We start from the raw sequence: 22321 nt of genomic DNA, 5'->3' as shown, positions 1-22321 counted from the left end.
TTCCACAGATGTGATCACCTCTCTTAAAACTGTAGGCTCTTACCCTTTTGTAAGAGAACTGTCCCCTCCATTGACACACTCCTGCTGCCTACTTAGGGGGTTCTGTCCAAAAATGCTTTTGCTGCCCAGAAATGTACTTGAATACATCTAGAAGATCTTCTCACTCATAAATTGCAGGTTTGTTAGGGTAATTTCTTCCTTATGCCGCTTAAGCACAAGCTTTAAGTATTCAGTCTGTTCCTAACAACACTGATGTGAGTCTCTGCTGACCCTTCTTAATTTATCTCCACCTGTTCCTCTGCTATCCCAGGGAACAAGAGAATGAGGAAGAAGTGGGGTAGTTAGGTTAAGGCAAAACCAAGGATAATGTAAAACTTTTGTATATTTACTTGGCTTCTGCCAACTGTGTTCCTGTTCCTCAGACCTAGTTCTGCCTCTCTGCATTATGTTAAACAAGGGTTAAAAGCTGCCTCTGTTCTGGAGTCACTGTTTAGGGCATCCCAGGAATGCTGGATCTCATTTATATTTGTAGCACACTTGGCCCCAGTTTGGTCATGGTCTGGTTAAAGCTGTAGATGGTACACAATAGATGCAGCTGCTGGGGCGTGATACTCACACATCGTGTTCCTTTCCTTGGGATGGAGACAGGGTGGAAATGGAGGAAGCTATCCCTTCCCATAGTGCATCATCATGTTCCTCTGATGTAAAACACTTCCATTTGGAAAATGCCACCTTGCAATTGAAATGAGACATTTAATTTAATTTAGAAAAATACTGGTTTCCAAGTTGCCCATGGGCAACCACTGGGCAAAAGTAGCTGTGAAAGTGGTGCCCCTTTCTATTTGACTGCAGATCCTGTGTACATGCTGGAGCTCTGCTCCCAGGAGGCCCCACACCCACCACCCTTGATTATTTTCAGATGTGGTGAGGGAAGGCTGAAGACAGGTGAGAGCTCACTGAACACACAGGGACTCTCTCCTCCCTCCAGCTGGTGCCTGGCGATGCATTGCCACAACAAAATTTTTAATTAGAAACCTTTTGCCTCGGGAGTCAGTACTAAACTTACTAAACTTACTTCCTACTTCAGTGAAGTTTCACTTTCTTCCCTAATTATTTGTTATTTTCTTTCTTCAAACAGGTGCTAGATACACTCCCTCCTCATGTGTCTAAGTTGTGTCTCATCAGCATGGGTGAGTGAATTGCCTGAAAGGCACTGCCCAGTGCTCTGCTGCCTTTTGTGGCGGTAACTGGACTGGTGAAACTTGTGGGAGTGTAGGGGAGGCTTTCTGTACCTGCCATTGTACGATACGGTACATTCTTCTTAGATTAAACATTTACTGGAGAAAAGTTGGGCTACTGTTGCAGGAATCAATACACCTGCTTCACTTAGCAAAGTGCAGTCTGGACAGGCCTGCCAAGTGCCACTCCTTGACAGGAACCAGGAGCCACACAAGCATGTTGAAGGCTTTGGGTATCTGCAACAGGAGCACATCTTCTTCACAGTTCTTCAGGGATTTGATCTGGTTTTTGCTGTTGCCTTTACTGAAGTGGCCAAGTGCAGGGATTCCTCTGGCATGCAGATCTAATTAGGCAGAAATGTAGAAAAATCATGAAAAAAACCCTTTTTTTATCTGAAAATCCAAAGTGTGCTATATAATTAAGAGATATTTAGAAAGCCCTAGATGGAAAGGATGAAGGATGGAAATCACTGTCACATTTGCCCACTGTATTTCAGGTCACATGAGATAAAAATCTAAGAAAAAATTCTGGACTTTGAATATTTAATTTCTTTGCTTTAGATAGCAAATTTTCAGGTACCAGCTTTTCACATAGGCAAACGCAATGCTATTAAAACATACTGATATTGGAACTTTATGCTATTTCTTTTTTTCTTAAAACCTAGTGTTTATGAGGACTAACTGCAACACATATTGGACAATTAGCTCATAAATAATCAGAGTTGTACATTTGAGTATTACCAGGCATTTCCATACAGACAGAAACTGCAGCTGATTGACAACTGTCCCTTCCCAAACAATAAAACTACTTCATATAATAAAGAAGAAAAATTTTCTTTTTTTTTTTTTTTTTTTTTTTTTTTTTTTTTGGTTAAAACTCCATAAGAGAATGTTAGAGATCTTGACATTGCCTCATTTACAGACATAAAGAAGTGTTTGGCAGTTCAGTAACTGATGTAATGCTTATTCTTTCAATAAACTGTTTTTAAATTGGTTGTTAGGCCGTAGTGAATACCAGGAAAATCAGAATGGCTGCAGCACCTCTTTGGGCCCACGAGGTACTGAACTGTGCTTACAGCTCTGCACAGCTCACACGAGTGCTTCACACAGTGCTTGTACACTGAGCAACACAGGCAGGAGAAGTGACATGACAATTTTCAGATCACTGCAGGGCTTAAACTTAGAGGGATTTACCTGCTGAAACCTGTGAATGCTGGTTATGCACACCTGAGTGGTAAAGGAGCAGCCTCCCTGGCTGGCTGTGCTGATGGCAATGGCTCACTCTGCCACAGTACTGAGCACAGACCTGTTGTTCTGCTTTCCAAGGCCTCCTCACAGCTTAACCTGTTTGTATGTTGTTAAGCTGGAAGAGCTAAACCGGGCAGATTCTCAGCAAGGCACACTAATATTAATAAAATGATATTTTCTACCAGAAAAGACATTGTTCTTCAGGAGAACACAAATTGTTTTGGAAAACAAGTGAATATTTTCCTCCAAAATAATCCACCCACTCGGAGAAATCCCTGTCTCTGTGCTGTTGTTTTCAGCTGATGCTCCCACTTCTCCTCTTCTAAACATCTCTGGTCACTCCTTGCCATCCAAGGGAACACTTGTGACCCAGCAGTTCCTCGTGCTCCAGCTCCCACAGCACAGTGGCAGTGCCAAGCCCCAGCTGCAACAGGAGTGTGCCCCATCTGCAGGCTTTTCCCCTGCAGGCTTATTTTCCTGTGTAGGGGCAAATTCTGTTTTTCCTCTGCAGAAGAGAAGAACCTGTGTGTGGGCTGCTGCGTGTGTCACGGCAGAGCAGCTGGCAGGTGGTAACTTGTTTATCTGCAAGGAGGAGAGCTGCTCCAGAGCTTTCCCTGCTCCTGAGCTTTCCCTGCTCCCCCAGCTGCTCCTAGGCTGGGGCTTGCCTGCAGAAACGGCGAGAGTCAGACCCGTGAGAACTGGAGGCTGTCAGAGGAGAGTAGGGGAGTGGGCAAGGATGAATGAGGGCTGTGGTTGTGTGCTTGGAACATGCAGGACTGTGAGGATTTGTGGGATGGATAAAGAGGGATGTAGAAAAGTTTTGTGTTGATTTGGGTAAACTAAACCAGCGTGGAGAGACTAAAGGGGAACAGAGGATAGGCAAACTCACGATTCTACAAAACAATTTCCAGCCCTGCCCCAAACTGATCCTGCTCCTACATCTCCTCCTCTGTGCTTGGAGGAAGGCTGGAATCACACCACGACTGCCTCCCAGTCTCCTGCACCCATCCCTACAGCAGTGTGGTCACCTCTGCCATGGAAAGGGGACAGCTACAGAAGTCTCCACAGCCCTTGGGCTGCCCCTGCTGCCTGTTCCCACTCAAACATGGGGAAAAGCTGGTGCCTTCCTGTTCTCCTGGGGATGGACACACTCTCATATTCTGGCTTTGGATGCCCATTACAGTGGAAGTTTCCCAGGGTACAAGACTTATCCTTGCCACCACCCCCCATATCTGCTTGGAGTTAGGAATAAGATCTCAGCTGCATTTCTGAGGCCTTTATCAGAGTATAATGTTTTTCTCGCTGCTGGCAGTGGCTGGAAAATTATAGTTGCCATTGCAATCAGCAGGAGTTGGAGATCCTCAGCACTGCTCCAGATGGACCCCAAGGCATGGAATGCCTAACTAGGGAGCCTGGAAGTCAGACATCTGAACCTGAGCTGGTTACCCTAGTCACTTATTTATACATAAGATAAAGCTCTCATTTCACATGTTTTCCTCTGGCACAGAAGACCCAGGTGGCTCAGCTGTTAAGTGATTTATACTGCAGCCACCAGTGAGTCAAAGTCTTCCAGAGATGATGAGTTTGGCAAAATTTACTTTTGATCTTTCATCAGGCTGATACACTACCTTTGCAGGGAGGGCTCACCTCACAGTCAGGTGCTCAGGAGTGTGTTGTATTAAACTGCTTCTGCTCTTTACTGCCCTGCTGATTGACAGCAGAGAAAACACATGGTGATTTCTGCTTTGGTTCCCTCAGCTGCACAACACTCTACTAGTTCTTTAGGATTACAGGAGCTGAGTTCTTTGATGTTGCAACTTGAAGCTACTGTAGGTTTGGTTTACTCTTTGGTTTTAACTCTTCTGGAAGGCTCCAGTGAGTTTCCATGCAGATTACAAGAGCAGGATTACTTCAGGAACCCTTCTCTCTGATGAGAAAATGCTCTCAGCAGGCCCTGCCTCTTCAGGCAGAATACAATAGGTTTTCTTGGCAGTATCTGAATGTTTATCAGGTATTCTAAATTCATTAAATGAAATGGAATGGGGCTTTTAGCAGTATTATTAGCAGGATGACTATAATTTAAGAGAGTAGGAGAGTGCTTCATTTCCTACCTTTAGTAATAAACTGAAAATAAAATGTAAATGTCAAGTGGTAATGTAGCAGTGTGCTTAGCAACCAGATGATCAAATGTTAGGAAAATGCCAACAGCAGTAAGTCAGAGCTGCCTGTTTTTGTGTTTGTGTGCATGTAAATAATCTTTCCTCAACTAGGGCCTAAGTGTCAGCAAAGGTTATTTTGCTCCCTTTCTCTTTCCTATTTGTGTCATAATTCGATCAAAAAGATTAAAATACAACAGAAAGACAATATCACTTTGGCAGAAAGGCAGCCCAAAAATCTCCAGGTACAGTAATATGCCTTGATATTAGCATGGCAATCAAGGTGGTATTAGGCAGGGTAGAATTGTGACAGACTTTTCATACTCTTCACACTGCTGAAGTTGGTATGAAGAGGGGATATCTGCTAAGCACGACATTATAAGCAGCCCCCTTAGGCTTTGAGATATTAGGTCAGCTGTGTTTGTGGGGATTTAGATTAAAAAAGTAGATAAAAGGACAGCCTTGCACCTTAGCATGTTTGTGAGCCCTTCATATCCATTAGAAAATCTTGAGGTAAAGAGAAGGAACTCCAAGGGTTTGAAGAAAGCTTGTTGGATGCATCATGAGGAAGAAAGGGAATTATTTCACAGGCTACCCAAGCTTTAGCGCTGGATCATGGGATGGATTTATTAACCACTGTTTCCCTGCCTTCATGGTTTCCTGACTATATCATATTCCATTTCTTTCCTTTCTCAAATATTTGTACTGTTACCAGTCCTTGCTCATATACTCTTTAGGATTTTTCTCGATTTTCTCGATTTTTTTCCCTGTTAAATCAGCCTCTCTAGGGCATTACACAATTTTTATTGCTTTTCACTGAACTATCTATATTTTATCAATATCTTTTTGAAAGTAAGTTACCAGTTCTTACTCTGGTATCTGCTCTCATGTGAGCATTAACTATTGCTCATCTCCCTGGAACAGCTGCATTTTATAAAGCAAAGAGATTTTTTTCCCTTCCAGCCATTTCAAGCAGCCTGCAAACGTCAAAGGACTGAGCTACTCCACCAGAAAGCCATTCCTGTGGCACCATGTGTAAATTTAATCCATTAACCTACAGCTACATGTGGTGCTAGGAAGCCATAAACATCTGTGGGTATCTCTCATGAGAAAGACCCCCAAGTTTTTTCCCAGATAGCGCGGAGATTTCTGGAAAACCTACTCTAAATGTAACCCAGGCAGAGTGCCTGCTGCTGCACTGCTTCCCTTACTGCTTTGAAGGGTTGATAGGCTGAGAGACAGGGCCTGGGCAAATGCAATGCCTTGTTTAGGTCTTTGTTGGATGGATTAAATCATACTCAGCACGTTTTGCCTCGCCCTGCCCCTCCTGCTGTATTGAATTTCTCCATGTGGGTAGAGCTTTTGTTCACCTGGGAGCAATGGCCCCGGCCCCCCGCTGTCCTGCCTGCCTGGAGCTCAGCCCCTGCACTGCCTGCCTCCTCCCCATTTCAGCCCTCTTCCTCAAAGGAAAGGCCAGGCATATCAGCACTGCTTTATGCCGTTACTCATCACCAAAACAAAAGCCTCACTGACTTCACTGAGTACAGAAATTCATGTTATTTTAGGGGGACTGCTATTTTATTTATTTTTTTAGGAGGAGAGATATGATTGACTACAGTGTCCTCTGTGTTGTCCTTACATCCATTTGGTTTCAAGTGAAGGTTTGTGTCATGAAAGTACAGGTATCATCTGTCAACCCAAAAGGAAGCCTGAAACCATGAGTACCAAACAGTTTTTCAGTGTTTCTTCTCCCCCGTGCCTATGCTGAAGGCTGTACTCTTTGATAATGACTAGATCTAGGCAGGAGTTTGATTATTCCTCTTATGAGAAATTCCCAGGGTTCCCAAACCTGCTATTTGTTACTAAATTGTCTAGAATAAAAGACAAAAAAAATCTTCTTCTGTGAAAAAAGAAAGAAAGCAACCAAAAAGGAAACAAAAATGAAACTGTTCTGATTTTGATGGTTGTCTTGAAAGTTTTGAATATACAAATTTTAAAAGCCTGGAAAAGTTTTACAAATCCTTTTGTAAATGAAAGAGCATATGCTAAAAAAAATTAAAAGAGCAGATGCTACTTCTAAATAGAGTGTTTGCATTCCAACTTTCTCTCAAAACAAAGCTGCCTTTCCTTTTAAAGGACATTTCCCTGAGAAAAATCTCTTGCAAAGTAAGCAGTTGATACCTGGTAGCTCGCTTTTCCCACCTGTGTTTTGGTTTGCTTAGCTCCCCTAAAGCATTCTGAGGTGCAAAATCAGCTGGAAATACCTTGCACATGGACTACTACATGGCATATATGGACTTACTGTTCTAAGTGAGTGCCATGAAGCCAGTGGTAGGGATTTTGTAACTAGATCTTTGTGTAGCTGAAGACTGCAGGCTGTGGAAATGCTGCTCTTGTGGCATGGGCGGCAGCAGCCTCTTGGCATGGTTCTCAGTGGAGACACAATGGAGACACAGTTTTGGCTTGCTTGCTTGCTAGAAACCAGAAAGGGAGTGGTTTTTAATGAATGTTATTACTAAAAATATCAGACCTTTAGAGAAAAAGTAGTCTATGAAATGTAATTGTCTTCTTCCATGGAGTTAATGAAGGAAGAATTACTGTGTTCACCTTATTCTGCTACTACTATTGTTTAAGACCATATCACCAGCAGCAGCAGACTCTGGTGAAATGCTCGTTTCTTGTATTGACTTCCATTTAAAAATTTTGTATCCAGATAATGACCAATCTAGTTAAAGTGATCTGAATATTGCAAATATAGCTAACTAACAGAATGATGAACTATTTGATGAAAAGAAGATCTGTTGGCAGCACATAAAAACTCCTCTCAAGTGTAACTACAAATCATCAGTAGCATCCTTTTGGGGTACCCTGTTGGTGACAGTGTACACACAGTCCCGTGTGAAGCTGTGGTGTTCTGCTGCCCCAGGTTAAGGGAATTTTTGTCCCTGTCAGTACGGATCCAATCTGATCAGAGCCATAATGCAGCAATTCCTTCACCTGCACAAACCTGCCCTTGGCACAGGACTGGATGCACAGCCCAGGTAGGGTTATTCTGTGTAATTCATGTGTTAACTACCATAGTCTCCAATTTGTTTGGAGAACTTGGATTCAGGGAGGAATAGTGAGCTAAACAGGAAGATTGGAAATTTCGTCCAGACATTGCAGCTGGGAAGAGGTTAAAGCATCAAAATATCTGGACTGCTGATGTAAGAGAAATTCCTGGAACACCGTTGCTTTCTGCAACACTGTGAGTTATTTTTGCTGGCATTTTTGCTGCTAATGTCACTTGTGCTCAATTAATAGTTAATTAATGTGAGTAAAACTACAGTAGGGGAAAATATAATAATGAATCTGCTTGCTCTTCCCACTCCCAACAAAAAAATAATACAAGCCATTTGATTCTCCTTGATCATTTGAAAGCTCAAATAGTGCATTTTTATACCTTTTGTGTATTTGTGTGTATTAAATGATAAAATTTGTATACAAGGTGGGTGCTAATGAAATTGAATTTTAAGGATTCATGATAAATTTTATAAATTTTTCCCCACATATCTGTGGCTTTGATTATTTCCCTTTTGGATATAGGAAGAAATTTTTTAGGAATTTGAATCAGCATCACAGTCTGGGGAACTCTTCTTAATGTACTTGCCAGCTCACACTTCACAGTTCTGGTTTTTTGTGTATTTGTTTGGGTTTTTTCAGAAGATTTAAAATTAATGCAACTGATATTGTCTTCTGACTGGCAATGAATGAATTCAGTGCAGGTTTTTTCTGTCATTAATTTTCGCCAGTGGTATTTTTGCCAAGATCTCTCTTCACTGCTCTCTAAATTGCAATTACTCTTCTGAATGGGAATAAATGTTGCCTATACAAATTCTCCTGTATGGTTTTATGTAGACTTAATTTAACATATTGATCTCATCTCACTCGAGGCTAGAGGTAGAGCATCTCTCATGTTCTCACATTTTAAAATTAGTTCTGCCAGATTCACTGTGATTAATTTTTGAAGAGAATTTAACTTTCAGAAAAAAGGGAACTATCAGAGGGTTTGCCTTAATGAAGCTGTTTCCATTCTGCTCTACCATGACTGATAGGTTTTATCTTAACTAGTTAAACAAAAATGTGGTGATGAAAAAGAACTTTAGAGAGAAATAATCTCTTAAGATATTCAGTGTACCAGAATTAGCTCTCTTCTCTACGAGGCTGAACATGTGAGTACATATATATCATAACTTTTCAGAGGGTTTTTTGTCTTATTGCTATGTTTTGCACAGAACACTTCAACTGTCATTTAATCAGCTTGATATACTTTCTTAGGAAGATTAATAGATTCACAAAGTTCCTAAGAGGATTTAGATACATTACTAATCACAGAGCCAGAAGACTGGCAGTAAAGTTTTAAAAAACCCAATTAAGCAATTTGATGAGACTGCAAGCATAGTTCTGCAGAGTTCACTATTTGTGTGTGTGTGTGTGTGTGTGTGAGGAGAGAAAGAAAATATTTTCTGTCAAAATCTCTGTGAAGAGTAGTTTCCTGTGTGCATTGCACATGGGCTGCATCCAGGATGTCAAGTCCAAAGTCTGCCCCTCTGGTCTTTTTAATGGGATGGGGTATATATGATGAGTGCTGTCCATCCAGGAACAGTGATGGGCAATTCACAGTAAGAGCCCGCAGCAAGTTACAGATTTTTTTTTTTTTCCAACCTGTGTGGTCAACTCTTCCAGGGGAAAAAAATAACATTAAATAGAAAAGCTGTACAATTAAATGTCAAAAAATGTTGCTCTCTTGTGTTGGTTCCTTTGGTTGGACTGATGCATCCAGCCAGTCTAGACTGCAGCAGTAAGGGATGCCTCTGCTGGCACCCACCTCAAAGCACACAGGCTCACAGGGAAGGAGAGAGAAGAAAGGGAGGTTTGAGGATTAGAGCTGGAGGCATTTCTATAGCCAATGGCTTAAAAAGAAGTGAATTCTTCTACAGAAGGTGAAATATTTATCTAACTGCCAAAAGCTTTTGCATTCACCTACTCTGGTCTTCCAGCTACCATCAACCCTGGACCTTCCTTAACTCCCATTTTGAGTCAACATGTTATAGCTCAGTATTTAAAAAAAAAAAACTTTGAGTTACAGAAAAACTACCAGAAAACCTGAGAGCCTACTCCAGTATCTGATAGCATGCAAAATTAAAACTTTTTTCTTTGTATTTTTTCTACCCTTGGGTTCCTGCCTGTTACACAGAATGGCCCTCTCCCTCTTTTCCTGTATGGCTGGTATCCACAGTAAAATATACATTATAGAGATGTAGTGAGCTGGGACTTAGTTGATAAAGATGCAGAACACTGGATATGGATATCTGTGTTTGACGTATATTTTCCAGTTCTTTGGTTGTGTTAACCTCTATTAGCCTCTTCCACAATTGCAGGCATTAGAATTAGTCAAAGATCTCTAATAGCACTCAAAACCCATTAAAAACACAGAGGCAAAATGCCATCTTTGATACTGCCCCATACTCCTGCTGCTCACTGTGGGATTGTTCTCTCTCTTTCAGCTGGTTTCATCGGGGATCCAGCTCAGCAAATCATCCCCAGTGATACCCAATTCCTTATCAGAGCTGCTCTTTCCTGGAAGAGAGGCTTTCAGGCTATGAGTCTGGAGTGCATGCTTTGTTTCTAGATGTTTCACTTTAAATTTAATTATCTTAATATTTGTATCTTATCCTCTTTACCCTTCTGCTCTGTCTCCCCATTTGTTCCCTTTCTCTGTTGTTCGGGTCACTTGCATACTTGGGTCAGTATCAGTTTTTATACCTCCATTTCCCCACTGAAGATTTTGCAGATTTAATGTCTTCATGAACCTGTTAGAACCCCACCTCTTCAATTATGATATCTTGTTTATAAAACCTGTACTTGTAATTTTCAATCTGGTCTTCAGTGTTGACTCTTTTTTCCTCCAATTTTTTTACTACATTAAAATACCTTATATATACCCAAAATTAATATATCAGTGCTATTACAAACTTGTAATATTACAAAAAGTTCATCAAATTTATTGGTAAAATTGATTTTCCGTAAATCTGTATTACTAGCGTTACTTGTCTCATCTACTTTTACATCCTAATAGCTGTCTCTCCTGTCAGGTTATCAGTTATATTGTCTTGGATTGTTGCCCAACTGATGCAGTATTTATTTATTTTAAATTTCTTTGGTAAGTCTTGGCACAATATTAGGACTCTTTCCAACCTTTTGAACTTCTCTAATATTCAATGAGTTATTGATAACTGACATATTGTCTGATTTGTATAATTCATTGACCAACAATTTTAATATTTGAATACATTACTTCAGGTTTAGAATTTTTTTAAAAAAAATTAAGTTTTGTTTAGATTTTACTATTTATTATCCTTCTAAGTTACATATTAAATAAAAAGCTTCTTAGCAGCCTCTAGTTTAACTGTACCATCTGGCTGGGGTTTTTTTTCAAATTGAAACTCAGCAATGAACTTTTTTACTCTAATTTCCTAAATAAAAGATACAAAACTATTTTACAACCAAGATAAAAAATGGAGATGTAAGTCAGATAAAGTTACCTGAATAGAAGACATAAACAAGAGTATTTGTATAAACCCATAGAGAGATGAGTGTCCAAAAGTCCTGTACTTTCAAAGAAATCTAATAGAAATCTGCTTGTATATCCTTAAAAAAGACTTAAAACATAGCCTTATACATCAGAAAGATCCCCATCAGGTTAGTGGAAATACAAAATACCCCACTTGCTTTCTAACAAATGTGGATTAAGGCAGAGAGATTCTTTTCTGTGAGATACTGTTCCCAATGAGAGAGAGAGGAAAGTGCCAACAGGAGGCAAGGGTGGAAGAGTTTGCACTTGAGTTTGGAAGCTTCAGTGTTTCCTGCCTAGAAGGCAAAGGACTCCTGAGGAGCCCACCCAGCACTGGTGGGCAGATTTGAGAGGAGATTAGGAAATACTCCAAGCTCGTGGTTGGCTTCCCACTGAGGGGCAGGTGAACAACCAGGTTTGCAAAGGAAGGTGAATAATGGGATTGCAAGTACCAAGAAGCCCTCAGGGTGCATTGCAGCCTGCAGGTCTTTGGATCAGCAGGGTAGGAACTCTGCTACTGCCACGTATCCATTGTGATAAACACACAAAATTAAATCCTGCAGCACCTGGGGGGGAATAATGTCACTCTGCAGGTATCTTTCCCAAGCTCTTAGACGTGCTTCTTGCAGGTCAAGTGTACAGTTTAGAAGGATAAATAGATGGTGAGGAAGACAGAGAGAAGATCCTTTATGGCTTGCTGTCTTCCTCATATGGCTCCTCATCTTCCTCACCTAGGCAACAAAACAGAGAACAGAGTAGTTTTGTGTTTTCTACCCAGGAACAGCACACTAGTGAAAAAAAGCGCTGCAGCCCAAGGTAAATTTTGTTTTGTAATAAAAATGGTTTTACAAAGAAATTCAGGAAATTAGACTTCTCCTGGAAACCAGCCCTTTCCTCCTCTTGCCCCGGTTAATTTAAACATACTGACCAATTCCAACCTTGTCTGACAGGAAGATTTGAGGAGTTAGGCTCCTGCTGACTTTGTTAAAGGAGTTGCTGTGGGGAACAATCCCAGGTCTGATGGAAGCTGCAGCACAGGCAGAGTCCTTGTTAGCCATCAGAGAGTCCACACTGTTGTTTACTTTCAGGATGTGAAGTGCAGTACATTGGGTTCCCATGTACCTCATAGAACTGCTGCCTCTTGCTCTGTTTGTTTATTCCACATCTTATGATTCTTAATCTAAAACATTAATGCTGGAACAATTTCCTGTTTGTTCCTTAATTTACATCATTACCCAGACCTGAACATAAAACTGCACTGGCCCTTCCTCATTAAAGCAGAAATTTTATTGATAAATACTCATAAAAGGGTGTAGTTAAGTTTGTCCGTAAACATTTTTGGTGCTTGTTGATGTTCGTGCAACAGCACTCTACCCTGAAATGCTCTTGGGGAGGTGGGCTGGTCACTCATCTGCTCCATTGATAACCTTTCTTGGGATGAAGTGTGGGAGGGTTGTTTTTACTGATCAAAAGCTCATCTACCATATGCAAGATTTTAGAAAGTTTTTTGTTACAAATGTGTTACAGTTCCTTATTTAGTATTCATTGGCATCCCTGAAAAGCAAAGGCAGTTCAGATCACAGGAATCACAGTCCCAAACACTTTCATGAAGACAAACTGATTTGTTTTCTAGGGCAAATACTTATCTAGGTTTATTTCTTCAATTACATTGAAACTCTGATTTGTAATACATCATAATAAGAGCAGTTGTAGAAGTCTTGTGAGCAAACACAAGCCACCCTCTGTCCAGGTGCCTTGTTAAAATGACAGCAGGGTCATCTGGACACTTTTTTAAAGGCAGTGAATTGGTGTGAATTACCAATATCACATGAACACCTCCCATGTCCAGCTGGGGAAATGAGAGGAGGAAAGAGGGGCCTGCAGGAACCCTTCCCAAGGGCTGTGCCCTTCTCAGGGCTGAGCCCAAGCCTATTGCAATTGTGCACCTGCTGCAGATGCTGCCTCATTGGAATAGCATCGTCTTCGGTCACACCGCACTCGTCGCATCTCCGCTGTCACTGAGGCTCATATGTAAATGGCTATGTTAGCAAGAGCCCCGTTGAAAGTATTTCCTTAGTCTCTGTGTAACTTATTGAAGGGAAAGTGACTTTTTAACTATTTTGATGTAAAAACTTCACTTAAACCCTTGGGTACCTTACCCCAAATTTACTAAAACTTCTGCATATGCCTAATGCGTTCTTTCAAGGACAACTTTTCCAAAGTGTAGAATTCAGCTTAGTTACCATCAAAGAAGTAAAATCCAGTATTTCAATGTTGCTGTTAAGACTTTATTAAGTCATTAATTGTGCTAGTGCCAGCAGGGTATCCTTGCAATTTTAAAGAACAAAGGCAGTTATTTTGTAATATGCACATTCCAGGACATTTAAATTATTGACCAGGTACGTAAATAATTGATGGCTCACAAAAGTATCACTGTAAGAGCCCTGGAAAGCACTGCATTCATTTGCCAGGGAGATGGTGGGGTCAGGACTTGTGTAGTGAATAATGATTCATTCTTTCCTTCCCCACTCAGATGCCATTATCCTGCTCAGCTGCGTGAACGGGACGTTTAGGCTCCAGCCGAGGAGCAACACTTGACGCATGCACTAAGTATGAGGAACATTGTGTAAAGGTGCCTTTCTGTGACGAACACGTGAGTCTGTTTTCCTTTCTGTCCCGTCCCCAAAAAGTGGCCTTGGAAATGAGGAAGCTCTGTGAATTTCTGAAAGTTCAAGCTGACAAAAAGAAAACAACGGAGTCCATTATGGAAAAGTGACCCTTACATGTCACCCTCTTGCTGCCTATGCTTTGTGTCATGTCTCCTGCAGCCCCGACATCTCTGTCCTGGCACAGCCATCACAGGCAGGACTCCACTAAGTGCAGTGCCATGGCTACTCAGGGTGGCACAGAGGTGTCAGCCCTGGGAGAAAGGTGTGGGAATCTGCCCCATATGCAGCCTGTGTGGAGAGCAGGACCTGAGGTGGTTTTGGCTATGGATTACAAACAATGCAACCACATTTTGAGACTTCTAATGCCAGGTTCTCCCTATCAAGGAATGCCAAACAATTGGTGGCACGGCAGCAAGCTGTGATCCCTAGGCAGTGCCCTACACAGGCAAGATGAATTCCCATCCCCCAGTATGTCCTTGTCACAGGGCTTGCCAGGGCTCTGTTTGGGTCTCCTTTGGAGCCAAGTGAGGGAGGAACATGGCTGTGAGCCAGCTGCTGCCAGTTCAAGTCATCAGTTACTCAGGCTGATGTTTTTCCTTAGCCAGCTTTTGCCACAGGCTTGCTGACCCTTTTATTCATATACCAAAACAGAAGAAGGGGGGCATGGAAACATGAGAAGTGATGGCTGACCTAGAAGTAGAGATGCAAGAACATGATGAAAGGTGACCTGAGCTCACTCTGGGCAGTGGGGTGCTCCAGCAAAGGGTGAGAAGAGCAAGGAAAGGCCAGTGGGAAGCCCAGAGGAGAGAACACCAAATGAGGTTAGAAACCCTTAGTCAGGAGGAAGATATAGTGTGTCCTTCCTTTCCAAATGAGAAACAGGAACAATTTAGAAGTCAGGAACAGTGTGGAAAGGTGAATTGTAAAGAAAGAGGCCGAGCCTTGTGTAAGGAGACAGTCTCTGAGGATACAAGCAGCTGCAGCAGCCTGATACAGTGCTCTCCTGGGGCAAAGGAGCTTCACCATCCACCTTCCTTATGGATCAGATGCTCTCAGAACTAGTTATTACCCTCTTAAATTTCTCCAGATTGGATTCCCCTTTGGCCTTTAAGTGCAACACTCCAAAAGGGACTTAATAGAGTGCTGGAAAGAATGAAATTATGTCTCCTCCTGTCTCTCACAAGTGCCAACCCTCTCAGTGTGCCCCAGGCTTACACAGCTTCATGCTGCTCATACATGAGAAAGTTTGGAGCCATTTTACAGCCCAGGTCTTTTGTCAATCCTTGTTTTGTACTTGATTTCTCTCCTTCTGCAGTGTAGCATTAGCACTTGTCCTTGTTGAATTTCTTCATAGTGATTTCATATCCTCCCTCCAAGCTATTATTGGTCACTTTAAGCTCTAGCCCTGCCCTTCAAGGCATTTGCAACTTACAGTTTGCTGTTATCCACTCTGTGTACCATCATTTAGTTGTTGATAAAAACATTGAGTGAGAGAGAGCTGACAGCCTGAAGAGATCACCATCTGACAGTGACTCACCAGTAGCCCCTGTGCTGAAAGCAGGCTTTCAACTCCTTTTGCCCATACCTAAGGCTGGTTACAGCCAGACCATGTTGCTGAAGCTTGTTTATGAGGATGTCATGTGAGATGGTTGTAAGTAGTGTATATAGTTTCCCCCTCAGTGACCAGGCTGGTTACCTTGTCAGAAAAGGACACTAGATTCATCTGGCGTAAGTTTTTGACAAAACAGAACTACTTGGGCATCCCTTTGTCATCTTGTGGGCACATGTGGACTGATGTTCCTTTGTTTTCCTGGGATACCAGTCAGTCTGTTCTGGCATTCTCATACCCTTATTTGTATCAAATTTGCCTTCTGCAGATCTCTCCTCTATTCCACACAGTATTGAAAATAATTGGTGGTGATTTGAGGTGCTGTTGGCACGGTATATTATAATGAAATATGCTCATGTAAAACCAACCACCTGGGGAAAGGATGGGTGATGTCTCAGACAGGGTCTCGTAGAGTTTCAACAATTGACAGATCTTCCTCACTTCTGGGAAGGTCAGTGATTGCTCAGAGTAAATAACCCAGCTGTAGATGAGAAATAACCTCAGGGATGTGAGAAATGGGGAGGGGAGAATTAGGCTTTGTAATAGCAGCAGTGTTTCTGACAAGATGACAATAGCATGGTATATAGCAAAACTTTAAAAAACTTCCTGCTGTTAGAAGGTGAGTCTTCCTGGCAGCCTTTCTTTTTGCTAACTGCTGCTTGCAGGCACAAAGTGAGAAGTACGGCGTAAGCCTACCTTTCCAGAAATGTTTTAATTTTGGAAGACCTGAGTTGCTCTGCTCTTTCAGGGGTTATTTTCTCAATCCTGATTATAGATGATAACCAGAAATTCATCAAAGTCAAAGAAATCCATGGCATTTGTGTTTCCTTTGGGCCTCTGATTCCTCCTAGACTTAGGGGTTCAGCTGAGGGTGGACATGACTGCAAGAGTATCAGGAGTGAAGATAACTATAAATTTAAAATATTTGAAAAGACGGAGATAATCAATTTGAAGACAGATAGCTCTCCTATGATTTTGGAGATATTTTCTAATTTGAAGTGCTCTAATGTATAAACTCTATGTATTTTAAGAAAATTGGAAAATAGATGTAATTCAATGTGTCTATCTGAACATCATCACCTTGCTAAATCCAAGCTAGACACCCTAAGTTTTCTTTACCTCAGTGGAGAGAAATAGGTCCCTTGAGAAGGTAATTCATCAGAACCACTTAATTTATATCACTTTGTGAGTCATCCTCTTGAGGTATCTGTAGCTCCTGTTGCATATATGTGGAGATAAGAATGATGCCCATGTTAGGTAAAACAACTGTTCATCAGTACTAGGAGAGCCAATGAAAGCAAGTTAATATGCTTTAGCTACAGGCTGTTGGGCCCAGGAGAATTCAGAAATATTCAAATTTCATTTCTCTGAAAGGCAAACTAATTACTATTGTCGAATTTAATGTTATAAAGCTTTGAGCAAATACAAAAGCATTCAAAGATCAGTAATTTATCCTTCGCATTCAGTACTGAAGTAGTCGAGCATTTGTTTTCCTGATCTTTTATACCTACTTTATTGTCATATGTTGTTTGACATTCAGGAAATAACACAATGTTTTAATCAACAATGTAAGATTGCATTAAAACTTGATGGCCCATGGCTTAATGGCAAGACTGAGTAATTAAAGCTGTGGCGTAAGTAATAGTTGGAGGCAAGTTCTGGTGAGATTTCTCCTGCAAACAAGGAAACTTCCAGGACTTACCTACTAACATCCAGGGACACAGTGGTGGAGAAGACATTTGTATTTCTTTCCTCTGTCTTGGTGTGTGTAGTGAGCCCACCAGACCTTGAAATTGTCATGAGTGATCTAGTGCAGCACTCTTTCCAAAATGCAGCCCATGCTGATGGCAGTGAGACTGTTACCTTGCTTGCCAGATATGCTACCCTCTGGACAGGTAGTCCTGTAATTGGGATAAACAATAGCAAGGATACCATTATTGCTAAGTCTTGGAGATGCTTCTGGTGAAAGCAGAGGAGGTAAACTCTGCTCTGACCACCCCCACATAGGTATCATGTGTCTCTGACAAGTTAACAGAAGGATTTTCATTACAACCAAGAAGAAAAAACATACTGAGGCAACCTGGCATGATATAGGTCTCCTGTTGTGTCCTGGAGCCCTCTTCCTCCTCTCTTCACTGTCACAAGTCAGCAAATACATCAGGTGTGAAAGTTGCCTTTGTCTTCAGCTTTGCTGTCATGTCCAATATAAACCATGATTTGAAACTTGTGTCTAGAGTGTCTGGTTTGTAACATCTTCCAGCGCATGTGTAATAAAGTAAAAGCCATTTCTGGTACTTTAGAGAACCTTACCTTCCCAGAAATGTCATCCCCACACTTTCACCGTGCAGGTCTCTTGGGTTTGCCCATTGTATGTAGCAGTTAGGAAAGGGAGCATCACAGGAAGGAAGAGGGTCTTTCCGTTCTCCATCTTCTGTTTCTCATGATGCCATAATCTCACAAGGTGAGATGGAGGTGGTGTTTGAAGTGGAGGTGTTTGAAAATGAGAGCTTTGAAACAAATGCCCATGTGGCAGTGTGCTTCGAAGGAGTCAGGGGGTGAGGTGACATAAACATGCCTCTGTGAGGACAGTGAGTCACAGAGCTCTGAGATTTGGCTGGATCTTAGAAAGAATTGAAAGGAGTGAGGCTACATCAGAGATGTGCTGGACGATGCCTCGCACATCTCTGGGGCTGCATGTCAACCGGCAAATTGAACATAGTGCTTAGAGGTCTTCCTTTGTGAAATGTAAAAATACTTACTAGAAAAGCTCTCTGTATAATGTTCCTAATCCCTCTATAGAATTGAATATCCATTTATTTTACATCTGAAAAATGGCTTTTTAAGACCTTAAAGGTAAGACATACTTAAGGTTTGTAGCACAGCGGCTATGGCATCCTGCAAGTTATTTTCCTCTTCCATAGGGCATTTTTTGAAGGAGTTCACTCATTTTATGGAAACACAGAATCACAGCAGAACAGTTAGGATTGTGAGGGACATCTGGAAATCATCTAGTCCATGGCAGGGTCACCTAGGGCAGGTGACACAGGAACGCGTCCAGGTGGGTTTGAATGTCTCCAGAGAGGGAGAGCCCAGAACCTGCCTGGGCAGCCTGTTCACTGCTCTGCCACCCTCAGTGTAAAGAAGTTCTTCATGTTGAGGTGGAGCTCCTTGTGTTCCTTGTCCTGTCACTGGGCACCACAAAAGAATCTGGCACCATCTGCTTGACACCTGCCTTGGAGATATTTACATGCATTAATGGGATCCTCTGTCAGTCTTCTCCAGCCTAACCAGGCCTGGCTCCCATGGTATCTCCTGATGAGAGAGATGATCCTGACCCCTTATCATCTCTATGGCCCTCTGCTGGACAATTGATTCCAATTAGTTTTCAAAATCATTTGGACACGTGTGTGGATCTATCTCATGGATCATTAAAGGGAAAACTAAAATCCTAAGTAAAGTATGCTCTTGTTCATGTAGTGTTTGCTTCCAGTAGTACCTTCTTCATATAAACTGAATTAAGTTCTTGGTTTTTCAAAAGGAATAATGTGATGGCATTAGCAGTACTATGGCAGGCAAAAAAACCCCTGCAATCCATATCCTTTTTGCTGTTCAGTGTAGAATGATTTGAAAGGAGCAGATATTTATCATCATACACAAACCCAACCATTGTACCCAAAATAAGAGATAAACTAAATTCATTTGGGTCCTACATGATACTTCTCAGCTATCTCATAAAAATAGTATTTTTCTGTGTTACAGCATAATAACTATTTTAAGTAGTAAAAATTAATGCAGTCCTTTTTTTTTCTTTGTGGGGTGTAGTTTTTGTCCTCTGGCTGTTTGGGTGTATGTTTCTGCTGGTTAATAAATAGGGAAGAAAGAACTGCATGTCAGGATCCTTGAGGCCTTTCTTTTAGAGGTTGGGCCCAAATGTGGGGTCCCTCAGTAGAAGAGCTGAATTGTTTTGTTCATGTGCACACTAGAGATACTCTACAGCCAGTCTTCAGTTTCTGTGTTTCATTTGAAATGGACAGAAGAGACAAAAAGTAGTTCTGAGCTGATATTTACAGCACAGTTCACCTTATCAGTATATGGCAGCAAAAATGAGAGGCCCACATTTATCTTACCTGGGCTCAGGAGAATTCAGGAATATTCAAATTTCATTTTTCTGAAAGGCAAACTAATTACACTGATGGAGAAAGAGCAATGGAAAATATGAACCTGTGAGCTCCCCAAAAGATTGCCCTGGCTGCAAGAACATTCGTTTGTTCATTCATATTGCTCCTTGTCCAGAAATATCATTCAGGAAAGAAAAAAACTGATTTAGAAAACAAAAATAAATGCATTTACCTAGCAACTAACTGGATTTATGCCAGTACCTGCTGAACCCCCTGAGGAGCAATTCTTATTGATTTGTCATGGAACCTACAAAAAGACCTTTTCCAAGTATAGATGTGCTGTATGTGAGACTGAAGCTGGTGAACCCTATCGTGCTCTGTTCCAGGAAATCTTTCTGCTCCTGAGACCAAAAGAAAAAATTAAGGGGTTTATTATTTTCATGTCCTTTTCACATGCTGGTATCTCTTAGCTCAAATAATTTAGATGATTCTCACGTGAAGTTGGCAAAGTCTTCAGAGTGGGAGAAATTATTTAGTTGTGTGTGCAGGTTTGCTACCAGGCAGTATTCCAAAAAATAGCCATGCTAATTATGGGCTGAGATAAGGTCTACAGTCTGACTAAGTTAATCATAAACTAAGTTCTGAGTTAAACCATTAAAAAAAACAAAAAAAACCAAAAAAAAACCAAAACAAAAAAAAAAACAAACAACCCAAAGCCAACAAAAACACCTCAACCTCTTTTGTAATTCCGACCAAAGTTTCAACAGAAAAGGATGAAGGGTGCTTGCACTGAGAGTGGCTGTACAACCAAGTGCTTCTGTGCATGCAGAGCTGCGGTCAGGTTTTGCCTAATGATCTCAGAAGGCTCTCTTGTAATGGCCTGATAGCATTAATTTTTGCTCTGAGACCATTTAGATGTCCATTCTGATAAGTAAGCAGATTCCAGGAAGGCAACCCCTCCTCCACTGCTATGGCAGTGTTTGGAGAGTTATTCAACCAAGGATGGGAAAAACACACGGAGAGCGTTACAAGAAGAATATTGAATGGTCTAATTGAGGGAGAAAGAGTGAGCGGTAAAGCTGATGTAACAGAAATGATGGGAAGAGACATGTCTGAAAATACTGAAATTTATGGTGTTCTCACTTTGTTTTTTTTTACTCTAGAGCATTGTGATTTACATTCAAACAGCCTGGTAGGTTTAAATTTTAAATGAAGCTTGCTTAGAATTATGAATAAGGCCATTAAGTATTGCCTTAATAACCTTTTATTGCATGGAACAACTTCTGTAATTGCAACAGGGAAAAGAACTTCAAGCATTTGCATTTGAGTAATTGATGGGCAATTTACAATGTTTGTTTTCTATTTTCTGGGGAGAAATGAAAGGGCCCTAATTCTGTTGTTGACATTTGTTTTTCTCTAATGGTATTTTCAGAATCCAGTCCTATTGATCAGGTGTACAGAAAAAGTAGCCAGTGAGTTTCAACCTTGGAAGAGGGAAATCAGAATTTCTTGGGATGGGAAGTGTGGATCTAGTTTGGGCAACATAGTCTGTGCACACTTACAGCTGCTCTGTAGGGTTGTCAGCTCCACTGGTCTTACTTTTGGCCATCATCTTGTTGCATACTCCTGTTGTACTCCACCAACCCCTCTCCAGCATAATAGGTGTAATGGAAACCTATTACAGAAAAGGTGTAATAGAACCAAGAAAGGCAGAGAAGAGGGAGCAAAGGGCTGAAAGCAAACAAGGAATGACTAAATAGCCACTTTTCAACCTGGGAGCAAGTTGACTGAGTCTGGTAAATATTATAATATTGCTAGTGGGTATGAAGAACAAGTCTAGGGAAGAATGCTTATTGTACCTTGCAGCACTGCAGCTAGGAGTCCTCAATCAAAACTTGTACTCAGCACATTCCAAACAAACAAAAGAGATAACTTCTAGGAAACATGCAAATAAGCTGGGGAGCTTCTGACACTGGAATTTGTGAAAGTCTGAGGTTTATAACTCTTCAAAATGCATGTGATAAATTCTTGGAAAAAAAAGGATTCAGAGATGCTAGGTTTGACCCCAGAGACCCTTGCGTGGTGGACTGGGATATGCACCAAGGAAACTCAGTGCAAACACAGCTGCTCTTGGACATCAGTGTGGGCCACTGATGGAGACAGAGCAAGGAAAAATATGAATCTGTGAGGTCCCCAAGTGTGACTGTTTTTCTTTTCTTATATTAACATTCTTCCAGTCTTCAGATAATGAGAAATGCCAAAACAATGGATGTGTTTTGCCTTTGTTTCTCATTGGAGATTAGACCTGGTGGAAAACAGACGTTGGACACAAGAGTGCATCCAGACCGTGTGACCTCTAGTTATGACTTGCTGGAACTGGAGTCACCCCAGCAGATATTATACAGTGTGCTGTCAAAAAGATAAGTTCCCTGTGACTATCTTTGTGTTCTGTTTGGCAAGTACTGTGCAGCATGTCTCTGGAACTGAAATTTTGGTATATTAAGCTTAAATGTCCACCAGTTTTCACAGGCTGAGCCAGAGAAAGCCCAGAGCTTTTGTTTTTCTCCCTGCTAAAGCTAAAAGATCACAGCATACAAATTCAACTGATAAGTGGCTTATGGGAAAGCGTACAAGAAGGTAAGATGTGAAGCTGAGGAATAAAAAATGCTA

At 41.3% G+C, this 22321-nt stretch overlaps 1 long non-coding RNA gene across 1 annotated transcript; it reads right to left on the bottom strand.

The window, feature by feature from the left end:
- Nucleotides 1-258: 258 nt before the first annotated feature.
- LOC137469895 (uncharacterized) lies at nucleotides 259-12368 on the bottom strand. Its single transcript, XR_010996765.1, has 3 exons — nucleotides 12194-12368; nucleotides 6945-7112; nucleotides 259-1582 (listed from the first exon to the last, which is right to left on the bottom strand). It is a non-coding gene; the product is annotated as an uncharacterized lncRNA (long non-coding RNA).
- Between the last annotated feature and the right edge of the window lie 9953 nt (nucleotides 12369-22321).

This window comes from Anomalospiza imberbis, chromosome 3 (assembly GCF_031753505.1).
Source record: "Anomalospiza imberbis isolate Cuckoo-Finch-1a 21T00152 chromosome 3, ASM3175350v1, whole genome shotgun sequence".
Taxonomy (NCBI): domain Eukaryota; kingdom Metazoa; phylum Chordata; class Aves; order Passeriformes; family Viduidae; genus Anomalospiza; species Anomalospiza imberbis.
The sequence above is the reverse complement of the archived record's forward strand: the minus strand, read 5'-3'. Positions and strand labels throughout refer to the sequence as shown.